This window comes from Phodopus roborovskii, unplaced genomic scaffold (assembly GCF_943737965.1).
Source record: "Phodopus roborovskii unplaced genomic scaffold, PHOROB, whole genome shotgun sequence".
NCBI classification, from domain to species: Eukaryota; Metazoa; Chordata; class Mammalia; order Rodentia; family Cricetidae; genus Phodopus; species Phodopus roborovskii.
The window spans coordinates 37,568,702-37,596,045 of record NW_026125295.1 but is presented as its reverse complement, the minus strand read 5'-3'; positions in this window follow the sequence as shown (position 1 = coordinate 37,596,045).

Here is a 27,344-nt window from a genome sequence, read left to right as displayed (position 1 = left end):
AAAGATATGAACAAAAGGACATTCATTATAATACATATTCAAGTATACTTTGACCACCACCTGAAAAAAAGTCAGGCATCTCATGCTTATTCCGAGGGAATGATGTGATGGATCCAACCTTGAAAACAAAGGGACCAAGCAGAACTGAATAGAAATGAAATAAAGAGACATCAGGCTTCCCCACACGTTTTCTTACTATTTTGAAATATATCGTGTGCTGGATAAGATGTGGCTGCTACCCAGCTGCAAAACTCTGAGACACAGAGCTGAAATGAACCTGCTGAAAGTGATTTGCTGAGCTCTTAGCCAGAGACTACATTCATCTCTTTATGTTGCCTCGCTATCCATTGGTATCCATTTCTGAAAATAAAAATATGGTTTTCTGTTGCTGGGACTTTCTTTCCATTCTGGTCCCACAGCTGCTTTTTAGCCCCAAATAAGTACACACAGACTTACTTTAAGTACAAGTTCTCGTCCCTGTCACAAGATTCTTTGGTAACAGTCACAGACTTAAGTCCCAGAAATGGGTCATTCTCATTGTTTCCAGGAGGTCACACTTCTGTGCTCCACACAGGATTGTTCACACAAGAGGTCTATACAATTCTGGTGGTTGCAGCTCAAATGGTTTTAAATACCAGAAGAATGAATCTATTGGTGGCCAATAGACAAGTCATGCCAGAGTAAAACATTTTTCTGGATACAATACTGTGGGCAACCTATGACCAGAGGAAACTTGGAGACCCTGGGAAGCTTGAAGACTTGCTTCTGCAGAGAGTAAGAAAAGATGAGAGTATTCAGGTGTACTTGGTTGGCAGTTTTCCTGACAGGTTAACTTTATTAATGAAACTGGAGCCAGCGACACTAAAACTAATACATGCTTATTTTCACTGTCCCAAGGGTGGCAGCTGGTATGAAACAAGTGTTTTCAAACAACACTTGAACAATACTGTTATTATGTACAGCCAGTTTGTAATCCTGTTACTATTTTCATTTCTCCTACTTCATTGCATTTCTAGCGTGTCGAGTACAACTTCCTTTGTTCTGTATATTTATCAAAATATGGTTTTGTCCTTTATTTTTGAATATTAAATTTTATTTATGAAATAAATGCATATGCTTAAAATTTGGTTTCCTTTTGGGCAGGTTTTGTTTTTGTTCTTTAAAGTAAATAATGACCAAGGAGCACAAGCACTATTGTTCATTCTGTAGGTCCCTCTATATATCTCAACTTTAACTCTTCAACCATGAATTGCTATTTAAAGCCTTTTAGCGATCCTCCCACAGCCACCTTCAGAGGTTTTGATTATGGCTGCCAGTGATGCCCCTGAGCAGCAGTGGTGATACTTAGGCTTCTCCTTGAACATGGCTGGAAAATCAGGCATACAGGTTGCCACGAATCACCAGGGCTGGCTTTAGAGAATGTTAACAAATATTTCAAGTAGGAGAAGGTGCCTATAGTTTCACACACATTCATGAATTCTGCCAGCTGGGGTGGAAGGAAGGGTCAACATTGTCAAAGTTTGCACTCTGTTGTCCAATCAACAAGAGAGGTAGATCATTTTTATATAGCATCATGGAAAGAAGCCAGCCACTTGTTCAATTTACTCAATTGTGCATATCACTGATGTGTTAGATGTGGAGTTGTTAACCCTCCAAAAAAAATGTAGTTGAATTTGTAAGTCTGAGAATCTGACCTGTTGATCATGCTGGAAGATACATGTGTCCCATTTAAGTAAGATAAAGAGCAGAGCAAGAAGGAAAACCTAGATCCCAAGCTATGATCATATCATTGGAAGAACAGCTTCTGCCTCCATAGACTGGCCCAAGCCAGTCTAAGATCCAGCATCTCTCTCTGCTGTTCCTGGATATAATGGATGTGGAATACACTTTCTTCAGGATACACTTTGTATAGCTATTACCTATGGAAACTTATCTAAAAGTAATGCTTCAGGGGACAGGGTGTAGGGTCTATATGGTAACTCATTCTAATTATTTACTATATCTTAGAGCAACACTTACTCTTCCTGTAAATGCCTCACAAGCATTTAAGTTCATTCACTCTTACTACCCTGCAGCTTTCTCCTTAAACTCCCAGATTTAGGAATAAGGATAACCTGAATGAAAGGCATTTTGACTTATACAAAAACTTCATTTTTTTTTCTTAACTTGACTTTAGTTTGAAGCCTATGGTCTTTGCATGCTAATGTCATTATAACATTAATGATTATAGTGAAGATGGACTCATCACTTTCTTTGCTTTAACAACAGCTAAGAGACAGGTGAATTTTCCTTTACTCTATCACAAGGCTGCAGGATACAAACAGTAATACAACTGCTTACATAGTTTCTGGTGATATCCAGTAAGGGAAAATGGTTTATGGTTCTTTTATCTTCCAAGATGTTAACATAAAAAACAATGAAATGAAACACTAATTAATTTGAAGATTTTTTGACTGTTAACAGTTGTACAGATGTCATAAACCCAGAAAAGATAAATGTTCTTCTAAATATATTAAAATTCTTTCAGCAAAAGAATCCACAAGCAAGATGCTATGGTATGAGAACACAGACACCACGGAGTGTGCGACGTGTTTCCAAACCATCAGTCTAGTACAGCAGTGACAAGTACTATTACAAACCAACTATGGAAGAACCTAGTTAGTATTTTGATATTGCCAGATAATGTGGTATTGTAATTATATTGAAACTGAAGTTTTGTGTGATGGACTTCATATAAATTAGAGATACGTTAAGTTTTTCTTCACTCTAACTCATATACACCATGGTATGTGTTGTACTCCAGATACATTCTATTGCTCTGCCTCTCACCTTTCCTCATGTCTGTAAAACAGAACTAGTATATCCCCATATGTTAACCACAATCAGTTATCTTAAATGAGTTCTCACACTTTGCAATTTCTATTTTTTGTATAGTCCACTGACCTTCTGTTTCTTAATTGTAATAAAACCTTCCAATTTCCCCAAACTTCCTACAAGCTTGTTTCTTCTCTTTCTCTAACCTTCTCAGTGAAAAAGATGCCATTAAGAAGGCACTCTCTATTTTCCCTGGAAAACCTATAAAAAATGCCTGCATATGTATCGCTTTTCCTGTTATGGAAGTTTTGTTGCTTGTATCTGCCTTACCATTCCCATTGTCTTTGCAGAAAGGATGCACTGCCATTTATCCATTACAGCTCTTTCTCTTAACGAAGCATTTGTCAGAAACATGCAAGCACAATCAAATATCTCCTGACTCTAAATAAGCTTCCAACCATTATACTTTTTCACCACCCTCTCATAGCCAACTGTTTTGTAAAGTCATATATACATATGCCATACTGTTCTGACCATGGAGCCTATTTTAATTTCCATCTACACCCATATGCTTATATTTACTATATGAAATTTTAGATCACTATAAAATAATGATCATTTTCAAAGATACTCAGTGTTTTAGGTTTTTTTTTTTTTCTCTCCTCCCTCATTATTTTCTTGTGAGTGATACCATTTTGGTCCTAATCACATTTGTACATTCCATGCCCTCTGCAAATTCAGGAATATTGCCTGCGTGGAAGTGAGTGGATAAATGAATGGACAGCTGAATATTTTCTCAAAGGGACATAGAGTGTATTGGATTGCAGTACCACATTGAAGCTGTAAACAACACACATTTTTCCACTTGTAGCCCATTGTCCCAATATATTTTGAAGTGTTGCAATGTGAAAGTTAACCAGGTATTTAGTTCCTAAAGGAAAAGTCAGAGAATCATGTATCTAACAACCCTGTTGATGCCCTGCCATACTGCACACTTCAGGATTATGGCTAGTGAACAAAATAATAATAATTTATAATGCTATTTGAATTAAGGAATAAACATAAGTTAAGTAATAAACATGAATTTTTTTCAAGTGGCCTTTACCTGTGAAAGTAAAAGTCAAGATAAAAGTATTCAGAATATATGACTGTTATATGGCTAGTCATAATGAAATGCTGTTTTCCTACCTCACATTTTGAGTGTTCTCTGGCAGAAATGGCAAAATACTGCTTTAACCTTACAGTATAAATTAGATAGTAAAATGTTAGCCTAAGAAATAGAAAAAAATATAAATATATTACTGTATATGACCTGCTCAGTCCACGTAAAGTTCCTTGTGTGGTTTAGGGCTGACAGTTTGGCACTAGATAACCAGTTGGTGCTCTTCCCTAGGGAAGACAACCTCTCCTGCTCTCAGCCTTAGTCAGTTTCTTATAGTACTTCATGTGGGGTTAAGACTTCTTGGGCATTTCCTCATCCACTTTGATATACTTATCAGTGTTGTACATGTTCAGGTCATATTTTAGCAATCATGTTGGTAAGACTTAATGGATGTAGCTTCTGAAGTCACTAGGAGACACAATCTTACAGAAAACTCTGGCTCTTACCATATTTCAGCCTACGGTTCCCTGCATCTTAAGTGTGGGAGTGCTTTGCATCCACTGGGACTCCATAACTCTACATATTGATTGGTTGTGGTTTTTCTATATTAGACTATTGGACTCTGCTTGTTACAAAGACATTTCCTTGATGAGGTGTGAAGACTATGTTTATTTATGGGTTTGAGGACAAATTTTTATCAATTGCTGTTAGGTGTTATGCTGGTTTAGTAAATGAGTGGTTGCCACCTCTAACACTGGCTTCTCTGAATAGCCTGGATTGATTTTTGCTCCAAGTCGTAAGTTTTAATCTTTACCTTAGGAGTTTAGCATTTTCTAAATTTTCATCTTGTAACCTTTTAATATGGCAGTGAATATACTTATCTGTTGCATAACATCAGTGTATAATGTCAAGGCATTTTTCTATAGGTACTTAATAGACATGCAGGTATAGGAAGTCTACAACTACAATTATCTTTGTCCTTATTTAATTGGTAATATCCTCTTTGGACTTCAGGTTACATTTCAGAAGGATTTGTTTTATCTTGTGCTCCAAGGTATTCTTATAACTTAGAAAATGCCTGGTAAACAATAAAAACTCAAAAACATATGGTTAGTGGGTAGGTAATAAAGATCCTAAGACATTATAAATTCCTCAAATTCTTCCAGAGATTCAATGCAAAGTTAGTATGCTTTTGGAATTAGGAATATACATTGATACACTAATCCCTTGAAAAGAAATGATAGCTTATTGTTATAAAAATATTGGTAGCCTAGCAAATTTTAATAGTAACCAGAAATTGTGCCTATTTTTGTCTTCTGTCTTTAGAATTTATTTACCTCAAAATTGGAGAGGTTTTACATCTATGAATTAAAAACTGTCAATAAGGGATTTTAAAAATTTATTTCTAGTTTATACAAAGACATCTTGTATTTTAAGTAACAAAATATACTTCTCTCCATATCAAAAACTTGAATTTTAGTTACATTAATCAATACTTTACTCTTCATTCACAGTAAGACTGTTCCCTATTTCACTAGAATAGGTCATCTGAAGGTATTTTTCATGATTCCAGAAAAAGAAATAAACTATACTTCCCTATCTTTTCCTTCCATTTTTTCCCCTTCATCTACCTTCCAGTCTTGGGTCCAAGCTAAGGTGAAACAATGGGAAGAAGAGAAATAAAGGTGTGATTTATGTGTAATGTAGAAAAGTAGCCATGTGAGCTGCCATAGGTTTGCAAGTGTATTTATTGTTGCTCTTCAGTATTAAGGATTCTGTATAATTTTATCATAAAAACATTCAACTGTGTTTCTCTGACTAATCAACTGTGTTAAGAGAATAACACTACATCTGGTCTCCAGTGCTAGTCAGTCTCAGTTCTATCTCTAATTTAAAGAGCATACTCCCAAGTCTCTGACTGGGGATTCAGGTAACTATATTGGAAAGTATAGAAAGTATCTCTAAGATGCCAACTTCTTTCTATGTGAGAAGCCAACTTCCTTAATCTTTACCACCAATAAAACTGTATCTGTCATCTAGATCCAGATGCCTTTGCAGCTTGGAACAGGAGATAGGTTCTCTCTTACAAATTTGCAAGTGGAACTCAGACTCCAGTCCACTCTGTCTGGAAAACTGAAGAGATTTCTATAAAACTTCATCAATGGTCTTCATTAAGTCCTCTGTGTGGACCTGAGTGGACTCAATTCTACTTTAAGCAGTCTTTGTCAAGACATGTAACATAGCTTACTTCCAAGGAAATCTCTTTCCAAATCCTATTTCTATCTCTAAAATGTATCCTTTATTTATTGGGAATTATTATTCTAAAAATATTGAGTATTGAACCACACCCAAAACAGTTTAAGAAGTAAACAGTAATGCTAACAATTAAGAAGTAAAAGATTATTCAGTTTCTGTTCTTATTCATTCCTTTGTCTGCTGGCCAATCTTGAGAGCCTTCTACTGTGATGAACATGCCATCTCATTACTCCTATTCAGAACTAGGAGTAATGAATAGCAAGCCAAGCTCATATAGCATCATGGCAGTAGCAAAGGAATGAGAAAGCCCTTTCTGACATTATGCATCGTGTTTGCCAATATCTATTGACAAAACAAATAACCTGGTCAGGCCCAGACTCAAAGTAGGAAATGATTTCAAGGACATGGAAGCAGAAAGGGTGAATCCTTGTGCAACTGATGTAAACATTCTCCACAGTGCATGTGGAAAATCCAATTATTGACATGACAGTGTGTTGAAACACAAACCCAATAATACAGTTCCTAATGCATTTAGGCCTTAGTTGCAATTGAGCGTAAAAGTCACTTTTTAAAATTACTACCAAAAATACAGGTGAAGTTTTAATTTTAAAAAGTAACTAACTAGTCAATCCCTGAAAATATAATTGTGAGCCATTCTTGTTTTAAGGATGTACAAATGAAGAATACAAAGTTATAAGTTACCATGCTACTAACTACTTACCAATAAAAAACAAACAAAAAAATAACAACCCCCAAAAATATCAACAAAAATTCCTCTGTAATGCATGTAATTCATTTTATAAATATATATATTTAATTTTAATAAACTTTTCTTACCTAGGAAGACAGCATTCCATCTAAGAACCAAACTAACAAAAATCCCCAAATACCATATTGAGGGACTTCCAGAACATATAGCCTATTGCTATTGTCTTGGCTAGCCCCCCCCCCCACACACACACAACCCAGAGTTGGAAAGTAAGTTCCTATTGCTGAAGATACCATGTACTTCGGAAAGAGGGCCCAGATGCCCCTGAGCTGAAACAGACTAGAATGACCTCTTTGAGAATTGGCTTTAATGGTACCCAAAGGTACTATGAAAGCTTTCAAAGGAGGGAGGCAACCAAAAGCCCCACCCAACTATGATGCCTATGAACTACATTAACAACAAGCATAGCACTATATATAAACACACAGGTAAAGTAGTGGCACACAGATTTTGGCACTAACAAATAGTTCTCTAATTGGAAGACCCACTTAACGAGAGGGATGCCATTCCTGACTGGAAGCCTAGCTAACTACTAGGTGCTAGTAACATTATGACTATTAGAGAGTTTACAACCACTAATTTACTAAACCAACATAATCCTTAACACCAATACATAACCGTTTGTCCTTATACCCAGATAAGTTTTGTCTCCACCACTCATCAATGAATCTTATTCTTTGCAACAGAGAATGCAACTACAGAAAACCACAAGCAACCAATATACAGAGTTGTGAAACCCAGTATCAGTGGATATATCTACAAAACCCTCCCACAATTAAGGCTTAGCAACATGTAGAAGAGGGTGTGGAAATACTATAAGAGCCAGAGGATCAGGGAGCTTGCTATGCTATAAATTCTCAGCACCATGACCACTCAGATATAAGCTTAATGAGAGCATCAATAAACTTGAAAAACTATACAGGGAATAGCCCAGAATCCTTTAACTGTAAACAAAGAACTATAGGCAGATCAGTAAATCTGGGAGTGGGAAAGGTGGCCCTCCCCAGGGAAGAGCATACCAATTGGTTGTCCAGTACCGAACAGTCAGCCCTGAAAACATCTACACAGATAGCATTATATGGACCCAATAGATTATATTTGAGATATATGAGTGTATATATATATATATACATACACACACATATATATGTATATGTATATACATATACATATGTATATACATATATGCATTCAATAACATTTGATATAGAAAAGAGGACATGAATTTGCAGGAGTGGGGAAAGGTATATGGGAGAATTTGAAAGGAATATGCAAAAAACAAAACCTCAAGAAATAAACAAATAAGTAAAGAGTTACAATGAAATCAAATCACTGTACCAGTACATGAGTAGACGATGAGTTATTGTAATATAAGTGAATGAAGTTAAAATTTTTCATTTTAGTCTTATAGTAAATATGTAGTTGGAGTTGTGTCAATTAGAGAATGTACAAGTACTGGCTAGTACAAGCAAAACTGAAAAATCTGTGTCAACATCAGAGGACTTACTGAGTTTTGGCAAGTGTACGTTCCTACGGTCAGCAGACAAAGTAAGAGGCAAGAAAATTTCTGTGAGTTCAAGGACAACCAGTCCAGTCTAAGTAAGTTACAGCCCAGTAATAAGTTACAGAAGAGCCAGGGCTACATAAAGAGTTCCTGTCTCAAAAAAAAAAAAAAAGGAAGGAAGTAAAAAAAAGAAGAAAAGAAACAAAGCAAAAGAGAAAGGAAGGTAAAACAAAATATCAATTCAATGTCAATGTCTCAAGAATATTCTGGGCGGAATTTCATCATTAGAACCATGATCAGTGGTACTCAGCAACAGTGACTTAATTTTACCATTTTCCTGTCAAATTTGCAACAGCTGTCTAGCTTCAGAGCCCTGGCTGGAAACACTCTGTACTTAAATCCCTGTGTTTATACATTGGAAGTTAGAACTGACAAGACAATAGCTGGGTTCTTGAATTCTTGGGTTGGGATGACTGACTAGAAAGATGTTCAAATGAGAAAACATTGTGAAAGAATTTGGATTCACTATTGAATGATGCAGAAGGAAAAAAAATAAAAAGGTATAAACATGGCAGATAGATGAAAATAAATACAAGCAAATATTTAAGATTTAGAAATTCTTAAGAACAAATGAAGAGATTTCTGTTCCATGAGGAGTATTATCAGGTAATAAAGGCACATTAAAATCCTGACTCAATTTATACAAAATCTTAGACTCAAGGACTTGATATGAGAAAATAAAGCCCATTCTCATTCTTTTTGACAACTGCACTGCATTGGTCTTTGAGTAGTGAGAAATGTGCTTTCCAACAAACTCAAAGAAAAGTTAAGTGAAACAAATAATGTGAGAAATAATCAACACCTTAAATGGATATAATAAAATTAAACTATGATAAGGTCAATTTGTCCTCACGAATCTGTCACTGATTAGGTCCCAGGAAATGACATCTTTCCTTCTTGTTGTTGCTATTGTTGTTTTGTTTTTGTTGATTTTTTTATGAACTACATCTTTCTACTGGTGAACTACAGTAAACTCTGGGAAAGAATGAACGAAAAATTAGCTATTGATCTACTCACATTTCTTCCTTGCTTGTCTCTTACTTTAAGATCTGAAAATAATTATAGATAAAGCAGAGAAAGTATGGAAGACAAAAAGTCTGCCAAGATGTGTTTACTTCATTGCTATGAGCACTGCTCCTAGACAGTTTTGCTGTAACTAAACTTATTTTGTATCCACACAGGAAAATGTTGGGCCAGGTCCCACCAGTGTAATACAAGGCAGTTGGGCTCATTCATTCTTATCCACTGTATATATATATATACACACACTGTATATATATATATATATATATATATATATATACTGTATATATATATATACACACACACACATACACACACACACACAGACACACACACACACACACACACACACATATATATATATATATATATATATATATATATATATATATATATCAACTGAATTGGATTGGGTAGGGAGATGGGAAGGCTCTGGGAGCAATGGGGGAGCCAAAAATAAAAGCAAAATATAATGTATAGAAAAAACTAAAAGAAAGAAATATAGGGCCACTGAAATTTTCTCTAACCTCAAATATTATAAAACTGGGAAAGGATAGGCAGTTAATGGGGAAAAGAAGGAAAGGGAAAAGTAAGTACAGAAGGGGCAAAAGGGACAGAAAAAAATCAGACTATAGAAAGAGCTGGCCTGCCCTTTGTATGTGAGAAGTGCTACTCAGTTTGAGAGGATAGAGAATGTAAACGTCTCTTTAAAACAACAGCAACAACAAAAACTGAGCAACTACGGCTGATGTGAGCATGTGTCCAGGACCAACACCAATTGCATGCTTCTCTTCCCATCTCTCAAAGATACCTGAGGAGATAGTAGCAAGCACAGTGTCTGCTGAGCTAAGAAGGCACTGGAGCCAGGCAGCAAGCAACATCCAGGAGCCATGAGGCTTCTGGCAGTGCCTGGGATGCTTAAGTTTGTTTTTAAAGCAAAGCAATAATGGCAATCCCTCATCAGTTGGAATTTCAATAGAATGTTAGCAAACAGGTCTAAAGTGATGCAGAATCTGGGCCTGCTGGTTGAGTGTTGATGGATAAAGCCAGATGGCTATGCGCTAGCTACTGTAGTGAAGAGTACCATCACACTAAATGGAGGTCTACAATCATGTGCATGAGATACAAGGAAAAGAGTGATCCTTTCTGAAGGCAAGTCCGAATTCTAGAAATCCTTGCTGCCACCAGGCTCATTTTACCCAAGAGATCCTTTATAAAAGTGATACGTATTAAAATCTTGCATAAAAAATCACAGTTCTTACTATGCCTTGTACAATCATCTCTATTCACAGAATAAGACTTCTCATAATATAATTCTGTGACTTCCTAACGCAGCTCATTTTTATCAGCTTTATGTTTTGTTATTAATTATATGGCTAATTTATTAAACACTATACAGGAACAACATATACAGAATTGAATCTGCATTAAATAACCATGAAGTTATTCTATAACAATATTTGAATTTTCACTCCAGTAGAGGTTTAGTGTTCTCTATGTGATAAGAGTATTTAGTTTCCTTTGTCTCTTTTACTGTCTCTGATTCATAGTTAAACAGCAGACTTTTACATATGTTCTGGTGAAACAGCTTCATAGATAATGTAACAGAGACAAATTTTATGCTTTCTGGCATTTCTCTATCACTACTGGGGACTTCTTCCTTCTCATATGTAGCACACATATTTATGAGAATATTCATCATATATCCAGCCTAGTAAGCAAATAAACTTCATAGTAACACATGAAAGTTATATAATGGAATCAAATGTATATACAAACACTATGTGTGATTTTAGTGTAGGTAGGTCTAACATTTCTACCATGGAGTTTATATATTTTTTCTTTCGTCATAGTCCAATGGTTCTAGAAGTTTTGCGATAGAACTCCTAATCCTTTATTCTAAAGAAACTGAATTATTGAGGACCATAGAAACGCAAGCCAAAGAATGAAGTTATGAGCTCCTGTTCCACAGAAAACACAAAGCTAAGGCAATTGATATAATACTCATTGGGTATGATTGCAAATAATGGAAACAATGGCACAAATCATTGCCATGTGTCCACCAAAAAATATTTTTTAAAAATGTTTATCACATTTAATGTATGTGTGCGTATATGTGTGTGTGTGCGCGTGCACACACATGTGCACACGTGCTCTCACATGTATGGCGGCCACAGAATAATTTGAGAGACTAGGTTTACTCTACCATGTAGGTTAAAGGATTTAACTCAGATCATTGCTCTTTGGAACAGTCACCTTTACCTATAGAACCATCTTGCCACCCCAAGAATCAATAATACTATGTGAACACTAAATAATTAGCTAAAGGGTTGGCAGGGAATTTTAGGAAGGAAAGGAGAGAATGTAAGGGTCCTATACAGTCATCTCTTCAGAAACCTCTTGAGCCACATGAATATCAGTATGGCTTTTTCTTCAGAGGCAAATTTAATTGATGGATAATTATACATGGTAGATAGGATTTTAATTTTTAAAAAATTGAGGGGTAAATTTTAGACACTGTAATGGAAAATCTCCCAAACTGCTTACAAGTCATTTTCACTCACTGGCCTATTGTTAGATTTTTAAAAATCTAGCACTGGACTCTTGGTAAGTAACAAAGACCTACGGGCTCCTCGAAGTCAACTGCAAGACCAAAGATGAGCCATTGCCAGGGACCTTAAACCATCACAGAGCTAAAGGGTAGACTGATGACAGTAAATATAGTTCTTTCTTTTTCATTACTATTTTATTTTTAAAACAATCTTATTTTACATATCAATCCCAGTTCCCTCCTATCTTTCTTATCCCCCCCACCCTCCCCTTGCCTCACTCTCCTGTGCTCCACTTCCATCCACTCCTCAGAGTGGATGAGACCTCCCATGGAGAATCAACAACTTTGTCATATCACTTGAGGCAGGACCAAGACCCCCCCATACCCCCCACACACACCTGTATCATGGCTGAACAAAGAAGGTATCCCTCCATAGGAAATGGGCTCCAAAACCCCTGATAGTGGCCCCACAAACTGCTCAAGCCACTCAGTTGTTACCCACATTGGGTAACCTTCAAAAGAGTCCTCTGAATATAGTTCCTCTTTTCTAATCAAGAGCTATCAAAGCCAATAAGGAAACAGATATGGTTATCTGTCAGCCCTCTTGGTGTCAAGCACATCATGAATTCTAGGACACAGACAGCTGACTGCAAGGTTAAACTAAATGACACTAAGGTTAAATATTTGTGCTTACTCTAAAATGGTGAAGTGATGCTTCTATACCCAAGGCAAACATCATAACCCAGAAGCAGAGAAATTTTGTTCCCTCTTCAATAATCTAAAGTCTGGGTGCATGTCTCTTTCCTACCCCACCCCTGTGCCCACTTCATGCACTTATAGCTCTTCCCATTCCCATGAACCCATCTTGTCCCACAAGATGCACACATTCACAAACTTTCAACTGATGCTGCTATTTTCTCATTTTTTTTACTTTCTTCTTTTTCCCTTGACAAAGAGTTGGTGAGATTTCCAGCTTGCTGACTGTTTAGTTCCTCTAATCCCAATAAATTGTCTTCAGGTTCACATCTGAGTCTGTTTATTTAAATTACTTTATCAATGGTACCAAGAACTGCCAAGGGGGTGCTGCATCCTCATCCCAGGAAGGGTGATATTTAAAAGGGATATTTAAAGAAATAGAAAACACTTTTTTTTCTCTCTTTAAAATCAACATGAAACAAGTTCAGAGAAACCATTAAATACACATCCTTTGGAAATAACTGTTAAAAGTGCTTTCCTCACTTTTTGATATTAGGAAAGATATCCAAAGAAGGTAAGTTATAAATAGGGGTTTATGTGATGAGCAAAAGATAGGAAATGCAGTGAGTAGGAAAGGAAGCAAGGGAAACATTTTAAAATAATGCTTAATGGACTGAAAGAAACTCATAAATGGCGAGAGCCAAGATTAAGTGCATTCATGTGCACACATGGGTGGGGGTGGGATTAAAATGAGCAGGTCTTAGATATCCTATAAATGTTTTATCCATATATGTCATTTATGTAGTTTCTTTAATGTTCTCCAGTATTTAATCTCTACATGTAGTCATTTATTTGGAACTCGTTTTATAATTATTTTAGGAGCTGAAGCACTCCCTGTGTTCTACAGCCCAGTCTTGGGCTAGGAATTCCAGTTTCAGACTTCAGTGGAGCTGGGACCACAGCTTTATGAGATACTTAACTTGAATTTCTTTGTTATGTCATAAGAATAGCATTAGCCTAATAATTCACAAATTGATAAGCATCTCCACACCATACATTTAACATATGATATAAAGATTTAAAAGCACCAATGAAAGCTTCATCGTGTACTTTCTCCTTTTAAGAAAGTATTCCTGTTCATTGACTTGATTACTGATACTATTGAAAATATAGTATATATTTTAGTGAATACAAAATCAAGTTAGTAGTCATTGTTTCCATTTTATAAATGAAACCATGCTATTAATAATAGTATTTTTTATACATGAAGTTAACAATGTGACAGTTCCAAGAAAATACAGATGTAGGGATTTGGTTTTGTATATTAGGGTCAGGAAGATCCAACTCTCCTTTGTGCTCTGGAGCAGGGACTGGGCACTATTAGCAAGCATGCTATTAAGCACAGTGGGGCTGAGTTGGGAATGTGAGCTTTGTGTCGAGCTTTCTTAAGCCACTATTTGAAGTCACTTATCCTATGCTGATTGTTTTCATGTAAAAGAACAAAATCCTAACAAATGGCAATTCAGATCTTTGTGTGACAGTACATAGTTGTCTTTCCTTGCACTTAACTGTCTGGAACACAGTACTGTCCTTCAAGCACAGATTCTTCCAGCTGCTATAGACATGTTCTAATCACTCCAAGGACACTCTAGCTTCAAAGACCACTGAAACAAAAGCTACAGCTGCTGCTCCAAGGGTCCTTGCCCTCCGTACAGCCACTCCAGAAGACTGTACTTTCTGTGGAAGGCTTGCTGTATCCCAGGCAAGACAAAAAGATTCTGCAGCTCTTCTCTGTCGAAAGAAGTTGGAGGAGAGCCTCCTGAATAACCCAGAAACCATTAACAGAGAAGTGAAACAAAAAGCCCACATTTATCCTTTTAAAATTTTCTTTTAACTTTTAATATTATAATTAATAATTTCCCCCTTCCATTTCCTTCCTCTCAACCATCGCATATAGCCCTTCTTGCCTCTTTCAAATTCATGGCATCTTTGACCACTAATTGTTTTTTACATATGTACATACATACATACAACCTGTTTAGTTGTATCTGTCACTTTCATGCGTGTTTTCAGGGCTGACCATTTGGTTTCAGGTAACCAATTGGTGTGGTCTTCCATGGGTACGATTATTTCTCCTGCTCTCAGCATTCCTTAGCTGCCTCTATTCTTTGTGTAGAGTTGATGCCTTGTGGGTTTTCCCACTACTCATTTTAGGATGTCTGCCACTGTCCTTGTTTAGCAGCTAAGTAGAGGTGGCTAGGGTGGCCACGGTGAAGAGAAGTGGCAGTGCAGTGGCAGGAAAAGGGGAAGCTGTGGAGATCTAGATAGTGGTCGGGGGCAGAAGCAGCAGGGAGCAAAGTCAGCTGACACAACAAAGCTCAGTAGAAGTCAGGGAGGCCAGACTACAGAAGGCAGAAGGTTATGGGCAACAGACTGCATCTCCAATCATGGTAAAAGTTTCTCAGAACTGCTAAACCCCAAAAGGCAGGGGTCCTGGTACTGCAGGATAAGAACTGTAACATCTGCTACTGTAAAGACCTGGGCACTGACACGTAGGGCTCTAAAGCTGTAACCCCCACACTGATAGCTGCCAACTTCTGTCACTAGCTGCTACCTACAGCCAAATATTTCTCCATCTGCCAAGTACTGAGCTGTTGGAATTCTGAGCAGCCACCCCAATACGTCTGATTCTAAGGACTGCAATCTTTAGTCTCTGTTTCTCGGAGCCTGAAGCATGAGCTTCTAAGCCTGCCATCAGAGCTCAGAGCCCATAAATCCCTCAACACTACAAATATGGTTCCTGCCTTCTCATGATTTCAAAACAAGTAGCAATAGGATTACAGACATCTCGTTGTAAATAGTATCTTCATACCAATTACTCCATCCTCAGTCTAAACCATGGACATGTCCATTTATTAATGTTTTATTTTTTCATAATTCAATATACATTTTACTGCCCTTGCCATGGTGTATACATGGAACACTAGCTTTCTTCATGTATTTTTTTTTTTCCTTTTTACTGTTTTATCACTACTGTGAATTGAACCTTACCGAAATATCTTCAGCTTGGCTTCTTTATTTTAAAAGGAAAGTATTAGGTAGCTTCTGAAAAACATGTCTCAGTGAGTGTATTATCACCAGTGTTGGAGTTTATGAATGTTTTCTAAGAGAAGCCATCCATGAAGCCATAATTCAGAACATGAGGCACCTAGTACTGCTGTCTCAAGTGTTCACATGCCTTCTCAGTTATTGAAACCCCACCCCTCAGAGTTCACTACCCTCCAGGCTTTTAGCCCTTTGTCATGTTCTTTCTTGACATTGCATTTCACTAAGTGACTTGAGTCAGAGCCCAGCTCCTAAAGTCAAGTGATTCAACTTCTTCAGTGGCTGCCACTGTGCCATTTCATTAGCCATTTCTTACTGTGTTAGGTTTGGAAGAATGCACATTTTCAAATTTTCCCTATTTGAATTTTCTAATTTGTTGGCATATGAATTTCAGTGTCCTTATTTGTTTTTTGAACATCTATATTCTTTATATTATTATTCTTATGTTTCTGACTTGAAACAAGGTCTCACTATGTAGCCTACACTGGCCTTGAATTTGCCATGTAGAAGGGGTTGGCCTAGAACATGTGATCCTTCTGCCTCTACCTCCCAACTCTTAAGATTTGCAGGTGTAACCCTATAATAATCAAAGCCACCATGTCTGGTCTCTTTGCATTTTTATATTGAAAACATGTGACATCTACCATTTTTAAGAGCATTTTGATAGTTATCTCAATTAGGGAGAGTTTTATTCTTGTCTTTATGTTTTTAGAGACTGATTAGCTATTAATTTCTTCCTTTGAATTAGTGTATCGATGACTGACTTACAAATGATTCTTCTCCAATGCATGAGTTGAAAGGAATAAATTTCCTTTGATTAAATGATTTACCTTTACACCACAATTTATTATAATCAATTTTCACTTATATATTGTATATTAATTGTTCTCTGGTTTCTTTTGCCCCATGCATTGCATAGACAGAGTGCATTAAATCCTGATTAGAAAATTATTATCTGAACTAAAGTATGAACTGATCTATGGCTTCATGTGTGACTAAATTCTTAGAGTTACATCAAACATTTTTAAGAATTGTAAAATTCTTTCTGCACAAAAGGTCTCTTAACTATGTAGTTCAAATTATATGAAGTATCTCAACATTTCTTTAAACACTATCATGTATGTTCACCATAACACCTTCTTAGGAACCTACTAAAAGCCACATTACTCATAAATGGCTTTAGGATTATTTTAGTCCTCAGATGTTATCTAATTTGTAATTGATTCCAATAACCCAACCACCCTGCCATATACATCTTATAGTATTTTTTGATTATTTATAGTACTGTTTATAGTATTATTCTTGATTATTTTAGAAACACTTTATTGTATTAACTGTCCATTTATAATATTCATTTTATTGTGAACTGGGACAATTCTTCCACTTGCTCTTCTGGCTGCTAAATCTCTGTTCATCTAAGCCCATCCCTTTCATCATTCTTTTCTTAAATTTTCATATATTGAAGATCAGTTTTTGGAACCTATTTTCTTCTCTGCCATGTATGTACAGGATGTAATCTTTGCCTATGTTAGAGCTTTCTCTTGGTTTGCATGATTCTATCTTCTCAGTTGCAGTTCTATTGCTAAATTTGATGCCCGTCTTCTCTATGGTGGTTTTCTCAATGTCTGGTAATTATGGGTTTTCTTTTTTCTTTGTAACTCATATTCACTGTCTGTTATGTAATCTTTGAATGCCAAATCCTGCGTGGAACAGAGGAAATCCTGAATGAATGTTTATTGTTGAAATAAGCAAAGCCATGTCAAAACCCCCAATGCCTCAAAGTCATGGAAATGGCAAAACTTTCCCTTGTTCCCTGCATGGATGTTGACAGCATGCAGAGAAAGTATCACATGCAGCTTCCTTTTCCTGGATATTCACAGCCCAAGACTCCTCCCTATAGACACCACCATTAATGAAACATACATCTTTATGCTGCTATATACAATAAATCCACTTCTTTTATTCAGTGTATGTAAAAGATTGGTTATGTTTTAGGGCTCCAGAATCTCCAACAGAGTGTATGATCCACCTAATCACAAATTTTCTGTACGTGTGTGTGTATGTGTGTATGTGTATGTGTGTGTGTGTATGTGTATGTGTGTGTGTGTGTGTGTGTGTGTGTGTGTGTGTGTGTGTGTGTGTGTGTTTTCTTCATACCTCATTGTTCCAGTTAGGTAAATCTCTATGCAAAGAGAGTGATGACAAGGTTCTTTATCTTTGACAGAAATGATGGGATATTTACAAGAAAAGTAGTATAATCACCTTACTTTTTTCTGTTGTGGTTGTAGCTGCCTCCTGGAGGTTGGAGACTGACCCAATTATTGTTAGCAATTTCAGTTCTATCTTCTATTTTCTCAGTCAGTGTAGATTGATTTTCTACTGTCTGCTACTTGGCAATGGAAAGAGAGAGACAAAGTGATTTAGATAGATAGATAGATAGATAGATAGATAGATAGATAGATAGATGATAGACAGATACAGAGATAGACAGAAAGGAGGTTACAACATGAAAGAATTTAAGTATAGTTGAACTTTTAGTTTCTTGGTATTTTTTCTTGGTTTCCTTCTACTGCACAATTTTATTGAGTTTGGAGTAAACTCAAAAGGTACATGATTGCCAGCATCATCTAACCTTTGAGGATTTTAATTTTCAATTTCTCCAGCTAATCTTTTTTTACTTGTCAAAAATGTCTGCTTACATATTACCTTCCAATGTGCATACCAATGCTTGTAGTATTTTTCCGATAATTTAAGGTGTTGAAGTTAATGTGGTCCATATTGTTAAAAAGAGATAAATCACAGACTAATAATGTTCTTGATTACAAACACTAGCTAGCTTGTCTATAATAGCACTTAAAAGACAAGAAAAATGTGTAAAATTAGTGGTGATCAGACAATGGCTTAGCTCTCTTGCTCTCACTTTATTTATTGGCTTTTACAGGAATGTGACTAGGTATATAATAAGAGCTTCTTTAATCCGAAGGGCAAGAGCATCTATGGAATCAGTTCTATTATCAGATCCCTGAATGCCTGAAAATCTCCCTGGAGCCAAGAAGGCTTATTTCTAGCATTTCTTTTAATGTAAATATGATAACAAATCAGCAATATTCTTGTTAAACAAGGACAAAGAAACTTATACCCCCTTATTTGCTATATATAAAGTTTGCTGACTATGAAATGGCCTGCCTTCTTCCCTCCCTTTTACCCTCTGAAGCGGTTTGGAAAGAACGACGCCCAAATTCCCAAATATTGTCTATAAATGTTTGTTTTCATTTAAATGGACTTGGTTATATAAAATAAATAAAAAAAATCAAAAAAAAAAAAAAAATGAAATGGCCTGCCTTTTATTTACTTGACAATTGAGCTATTATTACCTCCATTAGCAGAGTACAAACCCTTTGCCATTAAAGCTTGTCTTTCTTCCTTCCTCCCCAGGATGTACCATATCTGACTCCAATTTCTACATAATTTCTACAAGTAGCTCTTATTAGAGTTATTGACTAGCTTATAATTAAGGACAATTTAAAATGCAAAGCTCATTGTTCTCATTTTGCTCCTTCTCCTGATTATTCTTTCTCCACCTGCAAAGTTTGCTAAGCACCAAATAAAAACACTGGATTCAAAGTGTTTAGTTAGCAGAATTTGTGGCATTTACTTATTTGAGCCGATACAACAAAAGTATTTATGTCAATTTCTCTTTGAGTTTGATTCCACAATTAACAGCAAACAAACTCATTCAGAGAACAGCCTGAATCCCCGGTATTAATATGTACCAGACTATCATGTTACCTTTAAAAAGCATTCCTTCCCACATGAAATATGAATATGAGAATATTACCCTCAAATTAATTCTAGGACACCCCCAGAGATGCCATCTGTGTCTCAATAATTGTTTGTGGAATTTGTTCCTTTCTCTCTGGTTTTTATGCTATGTTTTTAGAAGTCAGAGTCTAATAAAAGTAGTCCAAAAGTAAATTTTCCTTATGACATGTACATGTAGCAAAATAAAATGTCAAAAGTAGATTCTTGGTCATCATTGTTATATGTCTGGATGAATATTCAACTCATTAAATGTCTCAGAACAAGCTGCTCATTTCAATACAGCTAAGATTGGAGAGCAATCTTCAGCTATCCAGAGGAACTGTTCACACATTGAAATCATTGTCATGATTTAACTTCAAAAACACATTGTCTTGACATGAAGAGATAGCTCATCTATTAAAGGCTAAGACTTACTACCAAAACTTTAAGAATATCCATTAAATAAATCTGGCTTTGCCATGCATGTGGCATCCAGATAAGAATTCCTGACACACACATATACTTAATGTTACTTTAGCCCTTGGGATGCCCAAGATAGCATGATAGCCTGAAGGCTTAGAGTAATGATATTATCATTCCATCTCATACCACACAAACTACACCTGAGGCAAAAACAGATTACCATGATAGGAGTAAGAAAGCCAAGGAACTTGTGATAGCCCAGAAAATGGGAGAGAGGAAGAAGGAAAAGTATAATGATGAGAAAGAGACAAAAGGTAAAAAGGAAGGAAGGAAGAAGGGAGGGAGGGAAGAAGGGAGAGAGACAAGGAGAGAAAGAAGGCAGGAAGGCAGGCAGGAAAGGAGGAAGGGAGGGAGAGAGGTAGGAAGGAAAGGCAGGAAGGGAGGGAGGGAGAAAGGAAGGAATGAAGGAAGGAAGAGTAAAAGAAAGAAAGGAAAAGCAGAAAGGATTGCTCCTTTCTTTAAATATTTTCCATCTTCCATATTTCTATCGTTTTAATAGACCATCAAAATATGAACCCACAAATGGATCTGGCAGATTTTGAGCTCAGAATCTTCATGACCTAATCACTTTCTGAAAGTCATTATTGGTATGAGAGGAATAATAGTATCTCTTCCCACATCCTTTATTATCCTTGAGCACATTACCTTTTAAGGGCAGTTTAAATCTAAACCATAAGAGAAAGGGTGCTTGAGTATGCAAACTATTCAAAACTCTGTGATTTATCATTTCAAGCTTTCAGGAAATAACTGCTTCCTTTAATGGCAAAAATAAAACCGAATCTGACCATAGGATCACTCTTGGACAATGAAACAATTCAAGAATTACTGAGAAAACCAGTTTTAAAAATCTGAAACATTTTATAAATTTAAAAAAAAAAAAACCTTAAGCACATTATATGGTTACTATTGAAATACTCTATTTAAGCAAGCTTCCAGTTTCAAATGATTTAAAGAAAGTTTATTATTACTAGCATAACCATCTTAAATTACCAGCTTTTAAAACTTGACACACATACCCTGATTAAAATATTTCTTTATTACTTAATACACTTGTAAATTGAACTCAAAATCTATTTCCAGAAGTCTGACTTCTTATCTTCTTTGGACAGCACTGAGAGTCTCTTACATTTTGCTTAGTAGTATAGGTGAAATCAGGGAGCACATTATTGTATGAAGCACAAATGGGGCTTCAGTAAACAGATGGACTTGAGGAGGCAACCGTAGGGAATGACTTAACATCTTAGAACTCCAAATGATTTAGGTAAACACACACACTCTTCAAACAATTCACTTGGAAACCCACAACTCTTACCTAGGACAGACACTCAACTTTCTCTTGATTACGCAGCTAGAGACCTAGGACCCCCAACCTGCTTCAAGAAACACATATAGCCAGCTCTGAATAACGCAAGAAATTTCTCTCCATCTGACAACCATAATTCTCTCTGATGGATAATTTAGACTCAAATGTAATATTAGATATGCATGGGTATGGTAATGAGGAAGCTAATCAGTCCTAACTACTTTGGGGAAATAAATAAGAGAAATTGTCTTTTATATGAATGTAAGGAAAACCTCCTATTCATCTTCTTATTGCCATGCATGATTGGAAGTATATACATCTAAAATCATATGAAACATGGTAAGGAAAGTGCTCAGTAGAGTAGAGATTGTATAACCCAAACCTGTAAATCAAAATACAGCATTGCTCTTCCCTTTAGCAACCAGTTATTTCTTCAATATTCTTCAATAAACATACATATCTTCTTAATTAAACACATATTCAGAACCAGCTAAAGATGGAACATGATACCCAGCTTCCTTCTCTGTGCTGGGATTTGGTGTGGCTTGGGCTTGCACAGGTCTTATGCATGCTCTCACACTGCTATGAGTTCATGTGTGCAGCTGCCTTGGCAATGTCTAAAAAGACAGTTTACCTATAGTCATCTACTGCCTCTGGATTTCACATTGTTTCTTCCCTCTCTTCTACAATGATCCCTGAACTTTCTGAGAAGGGGCATGTTATATATGTTTCTTTTAGAGCTGAACATTCTGTATTCTTTTATTCTCTGCACCTTGCCAGTTCGGGGACTCTGCACTGATCATTATCCACTACAAACAAAATTTCTCTGATGAGGGTTGATAGGTGCACTAATATATGAATATAATAAGGTAATAAGCATTAGTTTAATATACTGTTTACTTAGCATAATAATATAGCAGGCTTTCTGCTATTGCCTATTTTTTGTCTAGGCATAGGTTCTTTGGCTGATAATGGTGCTAGGCATGGGTTTCATCTTTTGGATGTGTCTTCAATCCAATGGGAAAAAAAAGGGATTGGTTACTCCCATGGCATGTATGCCATTATTGTACCTCCCAGAATTCTCAGCTATGGACATCTAATCTTTGATAAAGAAGCCAGAGATATACAATACTGGGCTAACTGGATGTTATCATGTAGGAGAATGTAAATAAATCCATATTTACCACGCTGTGCAAAACTCAAGTCCCTGTGGATTAAAGAACTCAACATAAAACCAGACACTGAACCTAATAGAAGAGAAAGTAGGGTAATAGCTTTCCTTGAACACATCATCACTGGAGACAATTTCCTAAACAGGACGCTGATAGCTCAGGTACTAAGATCAATATTAATAAATGAGAACTCATGAAACTAAAAAGCTTATGTAAGTCAAAGGACACCATCAATAGGACAAAGCAGCAGGCTATAAGAAGGGAAAAGATCTTCACCAACTCCATTCCACATCTGGTAGAGGACTAATATCCAAGGTATGTAAAGAACAAACCAAATAATCCAATTAAAATGGGATACAGGTCTACACAGAGAATTCTCAATAGAAGAATCTCAAATGGCAAAAAAAAAAAAAAAAAAAAAAAAAAAAGCACTTAAAGAAATGTTCACGTCATTAACCAAGAGGGAAATGAAAATCAAAACTACTTTGCAATTCCATCTTACAGTTAACAGAATGGCTAAGATCAGCAACAGAAATGACAGCTCATGTTGACATGGATGTGGAACAAAGTAACACTCTACTGCTGGTGGGAGGGAAAATACCTACTGCCACTATGGAAATCAATATGGAAGTTCCTCAGAAAACAGGGACTAAATCTACCTCAAGATCCAGCTATACCACTCTTGAGCACATATCCAAAAGATGCCCTATCCTACCACAAGGATACTTGCTCAACTATTTTCACAGTTGCTTTATTCATAATAGCCAGAAACTGGAAATAACCTGGATGTCCCTCAACCAAAGAATGGATAAAAAAAATTGTTGTACATTTACACAATGAAGTATTACTTAGCTAGTAAAAAACAATGACATTGGAAAATATGCAAGCAAGTGGATAGAACTAGGGGGAAAAATCATCTTAAGTGATGCAACCGAGATCCAAAAAGATAAACATGGTATGTATTCACTTATAGTTAGGTATTAGCTGTAAAGTGAAGGCTAATCATGATATGTTCCACAGACCCAGAGAAGTTAGATAAAGGGGAGTTTTGGGGGAGGCATTGATCTCCCTGGGAAAGAAAAATGGAATAGATTTTATGGATGGAATAGGGTTAGGTAGGAATGTGAGCAGGAAAGATCAAGTGGGAGAGGGAGGGACATAGAGTATAGAGAAATAGGACTGAAATTGGTGGGCATTTAGGAGATGATATGGAAACCCAGTGCAGTGGAAATTTCCTGGAACCTATGAGGTTGACCCTAGCAAAGGAGAATATGGAGCTTGAACAAGCCATCTTCTATCAAAACAAGGCTCCAACTGGTGGGGCTAGGAGCACCAACCCAGCCACAAAACCTACAACCCACAACCTGCCAGCACAAGATGTGCTGGGACAATGGTGGCTTGGAGACTGTGGGAGTGGCCAGCCAACAATTAGCCTAACCTGAGGTCCACTCCAGGAGAAGGAGCCCATGCCTGACACTGCCTCCATGGCCAGGATCCAGAAGCTGAATGGCTCAGAGACCTAGGATAGAAACAAAAACAACTGACAAAACAAACAAATACAATTTAAGAAAATGATTGTTGATGATATTCTACTCTACTCATAAGATCAGTGCCTGGCCCAGTCATTATCAGAGAGGCTTCCTCCAGCAGCTGATGGGAGCAGATATAGAAACCCACAGCCAAAAATTAGGCAGAGCTCAGACAACTGAAGAAGTTGAGGAGAAATAATTGCAGAAGCCAGAGGATTGAGGACACCAGGAGAACACAGCTCACAGATTCAACCAAGGAGGGCTCATAGGGGCCCACAGAGACCATGGTAGTGGGGCCCATAAAGATGGGTCTGCTTCATCTTGCCTCAAGGTCAGAGAGTTCAAACAGTCCTTAATAAGTCAAAAGACCTGAAGGTCTAATGCTTGGCTACTGCAGGATGTTTTGGCCTTGGTAGTGGATGTCTTATCTAAATAACAACAGATTTGGGCTCAGGTGTGTTTACTCTTCACCCTGAAGGCCTGATAACAGGTGTGGCTATCAAATGCCTGAAGGATTAAGGAGTAAGTCTGTTTGCTCCTTATACAAGATAATAGAAGTCTTCTGCCATGCCCCCCACCCCTTTTTGGTTGGGTACTTAAGAATGTTGAAGAATAAACTGGGAGCTTCAGTATTCACTGGATTGCTCTTCTGACTCTATCCTGTGTCTATGTATTTCTCTTAATGCCTTTACCTACCCTTTCTCAATCCACACCTCCCCTCTCAGGTATGAACCAGACAAGTCAGCTGGCTCTGACTATAACCCCACAAAGACATCTTCCCACAAATGGTGCAGCAACATGGCGCTACTACAGAGGGTGACCACAACATGGAGTCTGCATAGGTTTGAACCAGGCCCTCTCCGTACATGCTATGGCTCTTTAGCTTGGAGTTTTTATTGGACTCCAACAGTGGGAGTGGAAATCTCTCTTACTCTAGCCTGCTCTTTGGATCTTTTTCCTCTTGCTGGGTTTCCTTGTCCTGACTTGATATGACAGTATCTCCCTAGTTTTTATTACATCTCGTTATTCCAAATTTGGTAGATAACACTGGGAGGCCAGCTCTTTTTTTGAAGAGATACAGAGGAGCAATGGTCTGGGAAGTAATGGGAAGGGCTAGAAGAGGGGAGACTTTGAACAACATATATTGTCTGAGAGAAGAATACGTAAAATAAAATAAGAAAGGAAGCTAGATCTTACTACTGTAACCCAGGAAAATAATGCCACGGTGATTCCTAAATTGTTCCTAAAAGACTAAAAGAAAAAGAAAAAAAAAGTGTTCAAAAACCTTTCACAACTCCCACATTCAGTTACAGGACACTGTTCAGAGTCACAGCCTACAGTTTAAAAGTCTGAGGACTAAGGCAAGTGGTAGTGCTCTCCTTTAACCCCAGCACTAGGGAAGCAGAGGCAGGTGGATCTCTGTGAGTTCAAGGCCAGGCTAGTCTACAGAACAAGTTCCAGGACAGCCAATTGAAACTCCGTTTCAGAAAACAAACAAACAAATAAAGATAAAAATAAACCAAGAAACTATATTATGTCAGGATGTATTAAAAGAAGAAACTTAAACAGAAATAGAAAAATTAACATATGAAAAAGAATTTGTAATCAATTATGACTTAAGTAGGAAGAAGTAAAATATAGAATTTTAGTAAGAAAATATCAGAAATAATTTAAAAGAAAAATCTTGGAAAGAAAAGAAAAGGTACTGTTATAAAACCCAATATAAAGCATATCAACATGCAGAGATGACTGAAATATCGAGTATATAAATATATCACATAATTACTTGAAAATGACCTTAATCACATGCTGATTAAAAAAACTAAGAATGTTCAAAATTAAACTGTGAAAAATTACATAAATACAAATAAACCCTAGCAGTCAATACAGAAGTAAATTTTAAAATTGTGTAAAACTTTATTACCAAGCAGCAAGCTCCTAAAGCTAGCAATGGGTTCACATGCAGCTGGGGTTGTAGAAGAGGGACCTGGAGATGACGTACAGAAGAACTGTTAAATTCATGTATAAATCTTGTCAGCTGTCTCAGCTTTCTTTTTCTCTATCCCACATTTTCTCCTACATGAACTCTTGAAGCATAGTTGAGAATACTTCATTTCTGTCAAGAGAGGTGATACTAAGAGACACTAAGAACATCTTGGAGAAGACTTAGAAGTGTCTGACTGTAATCACACATGCACATACACGAGACTCATATTAGTAGGATTCTATTCTTGCTATCTGCATCTATGGGTTCTAGATGTTACCTTGTGTGGAGTCTGTATAAAATGAAAGGGGCATGGCAATGTACTCTGCTGTATTATTTGTTCTATATTATGCAAAGTAGGATATGTTACAATTTGTATAAATACGTATTTGTTTAATTTTGCTTTATGTGTATGGGTATTGGGCCTGCTTATATGTATGTGTACCACTTACATGCACTGCAGAAGCTAGAAAAAGGCATTTAAATATCTGGCACTGGAGTTATAGACAGCTGTAATCTACCATGTCAATGCATGGAATGGTACCCAGATCTTCTGGAGAGCAACAAGTATTCTTAACTCAAAAACTGAAAAAGACATTGTAAAGCATCTATTAAGACCTTGGTATGTAATTAATGCTGGAAAATTAACTTTGAGAGTCTCATTTTCTTAATACACAATAAAGATGTTATTAAAGTCTATGTAGAGGAAGAGGCAGAAAGATTTTAAGAGCCAGTAGAGATGAAAGACAGATCACAGCAGGTATAATACACATAAAACCTCACAGTGACTATAGCAACATGCACAGGACCTGTACAGGTCTAAGCCATCTGGGGTCCCAGAGCTAAGAGATGAAGAGAACACAAGTTTCCATCTCTAATATAGAAGCTATCTCTAATTGACAATCATTTATAAAGGAAAAATTAGTTTTCATCAAGGTAACCTTACTAGATATCTAACCACATTTAAAGGAATACACACATACAAAAAAACAGTAAGTGTCCAATACAAGACTAACTCAGTGGTAGTTTGGGAGATGCTTTGTTTCATAGTGATTTATTTAATCATTTTTTATCTTTACATTTGGCTAATCTATTATGGTTTCCACTTTTATGTTTTTAGGATGTGTGTGTGTATTTCTCATGCTTTTTCTTTCTTTGTATTTTTCCACTTTTCTTTTCATCTGTTTTATTG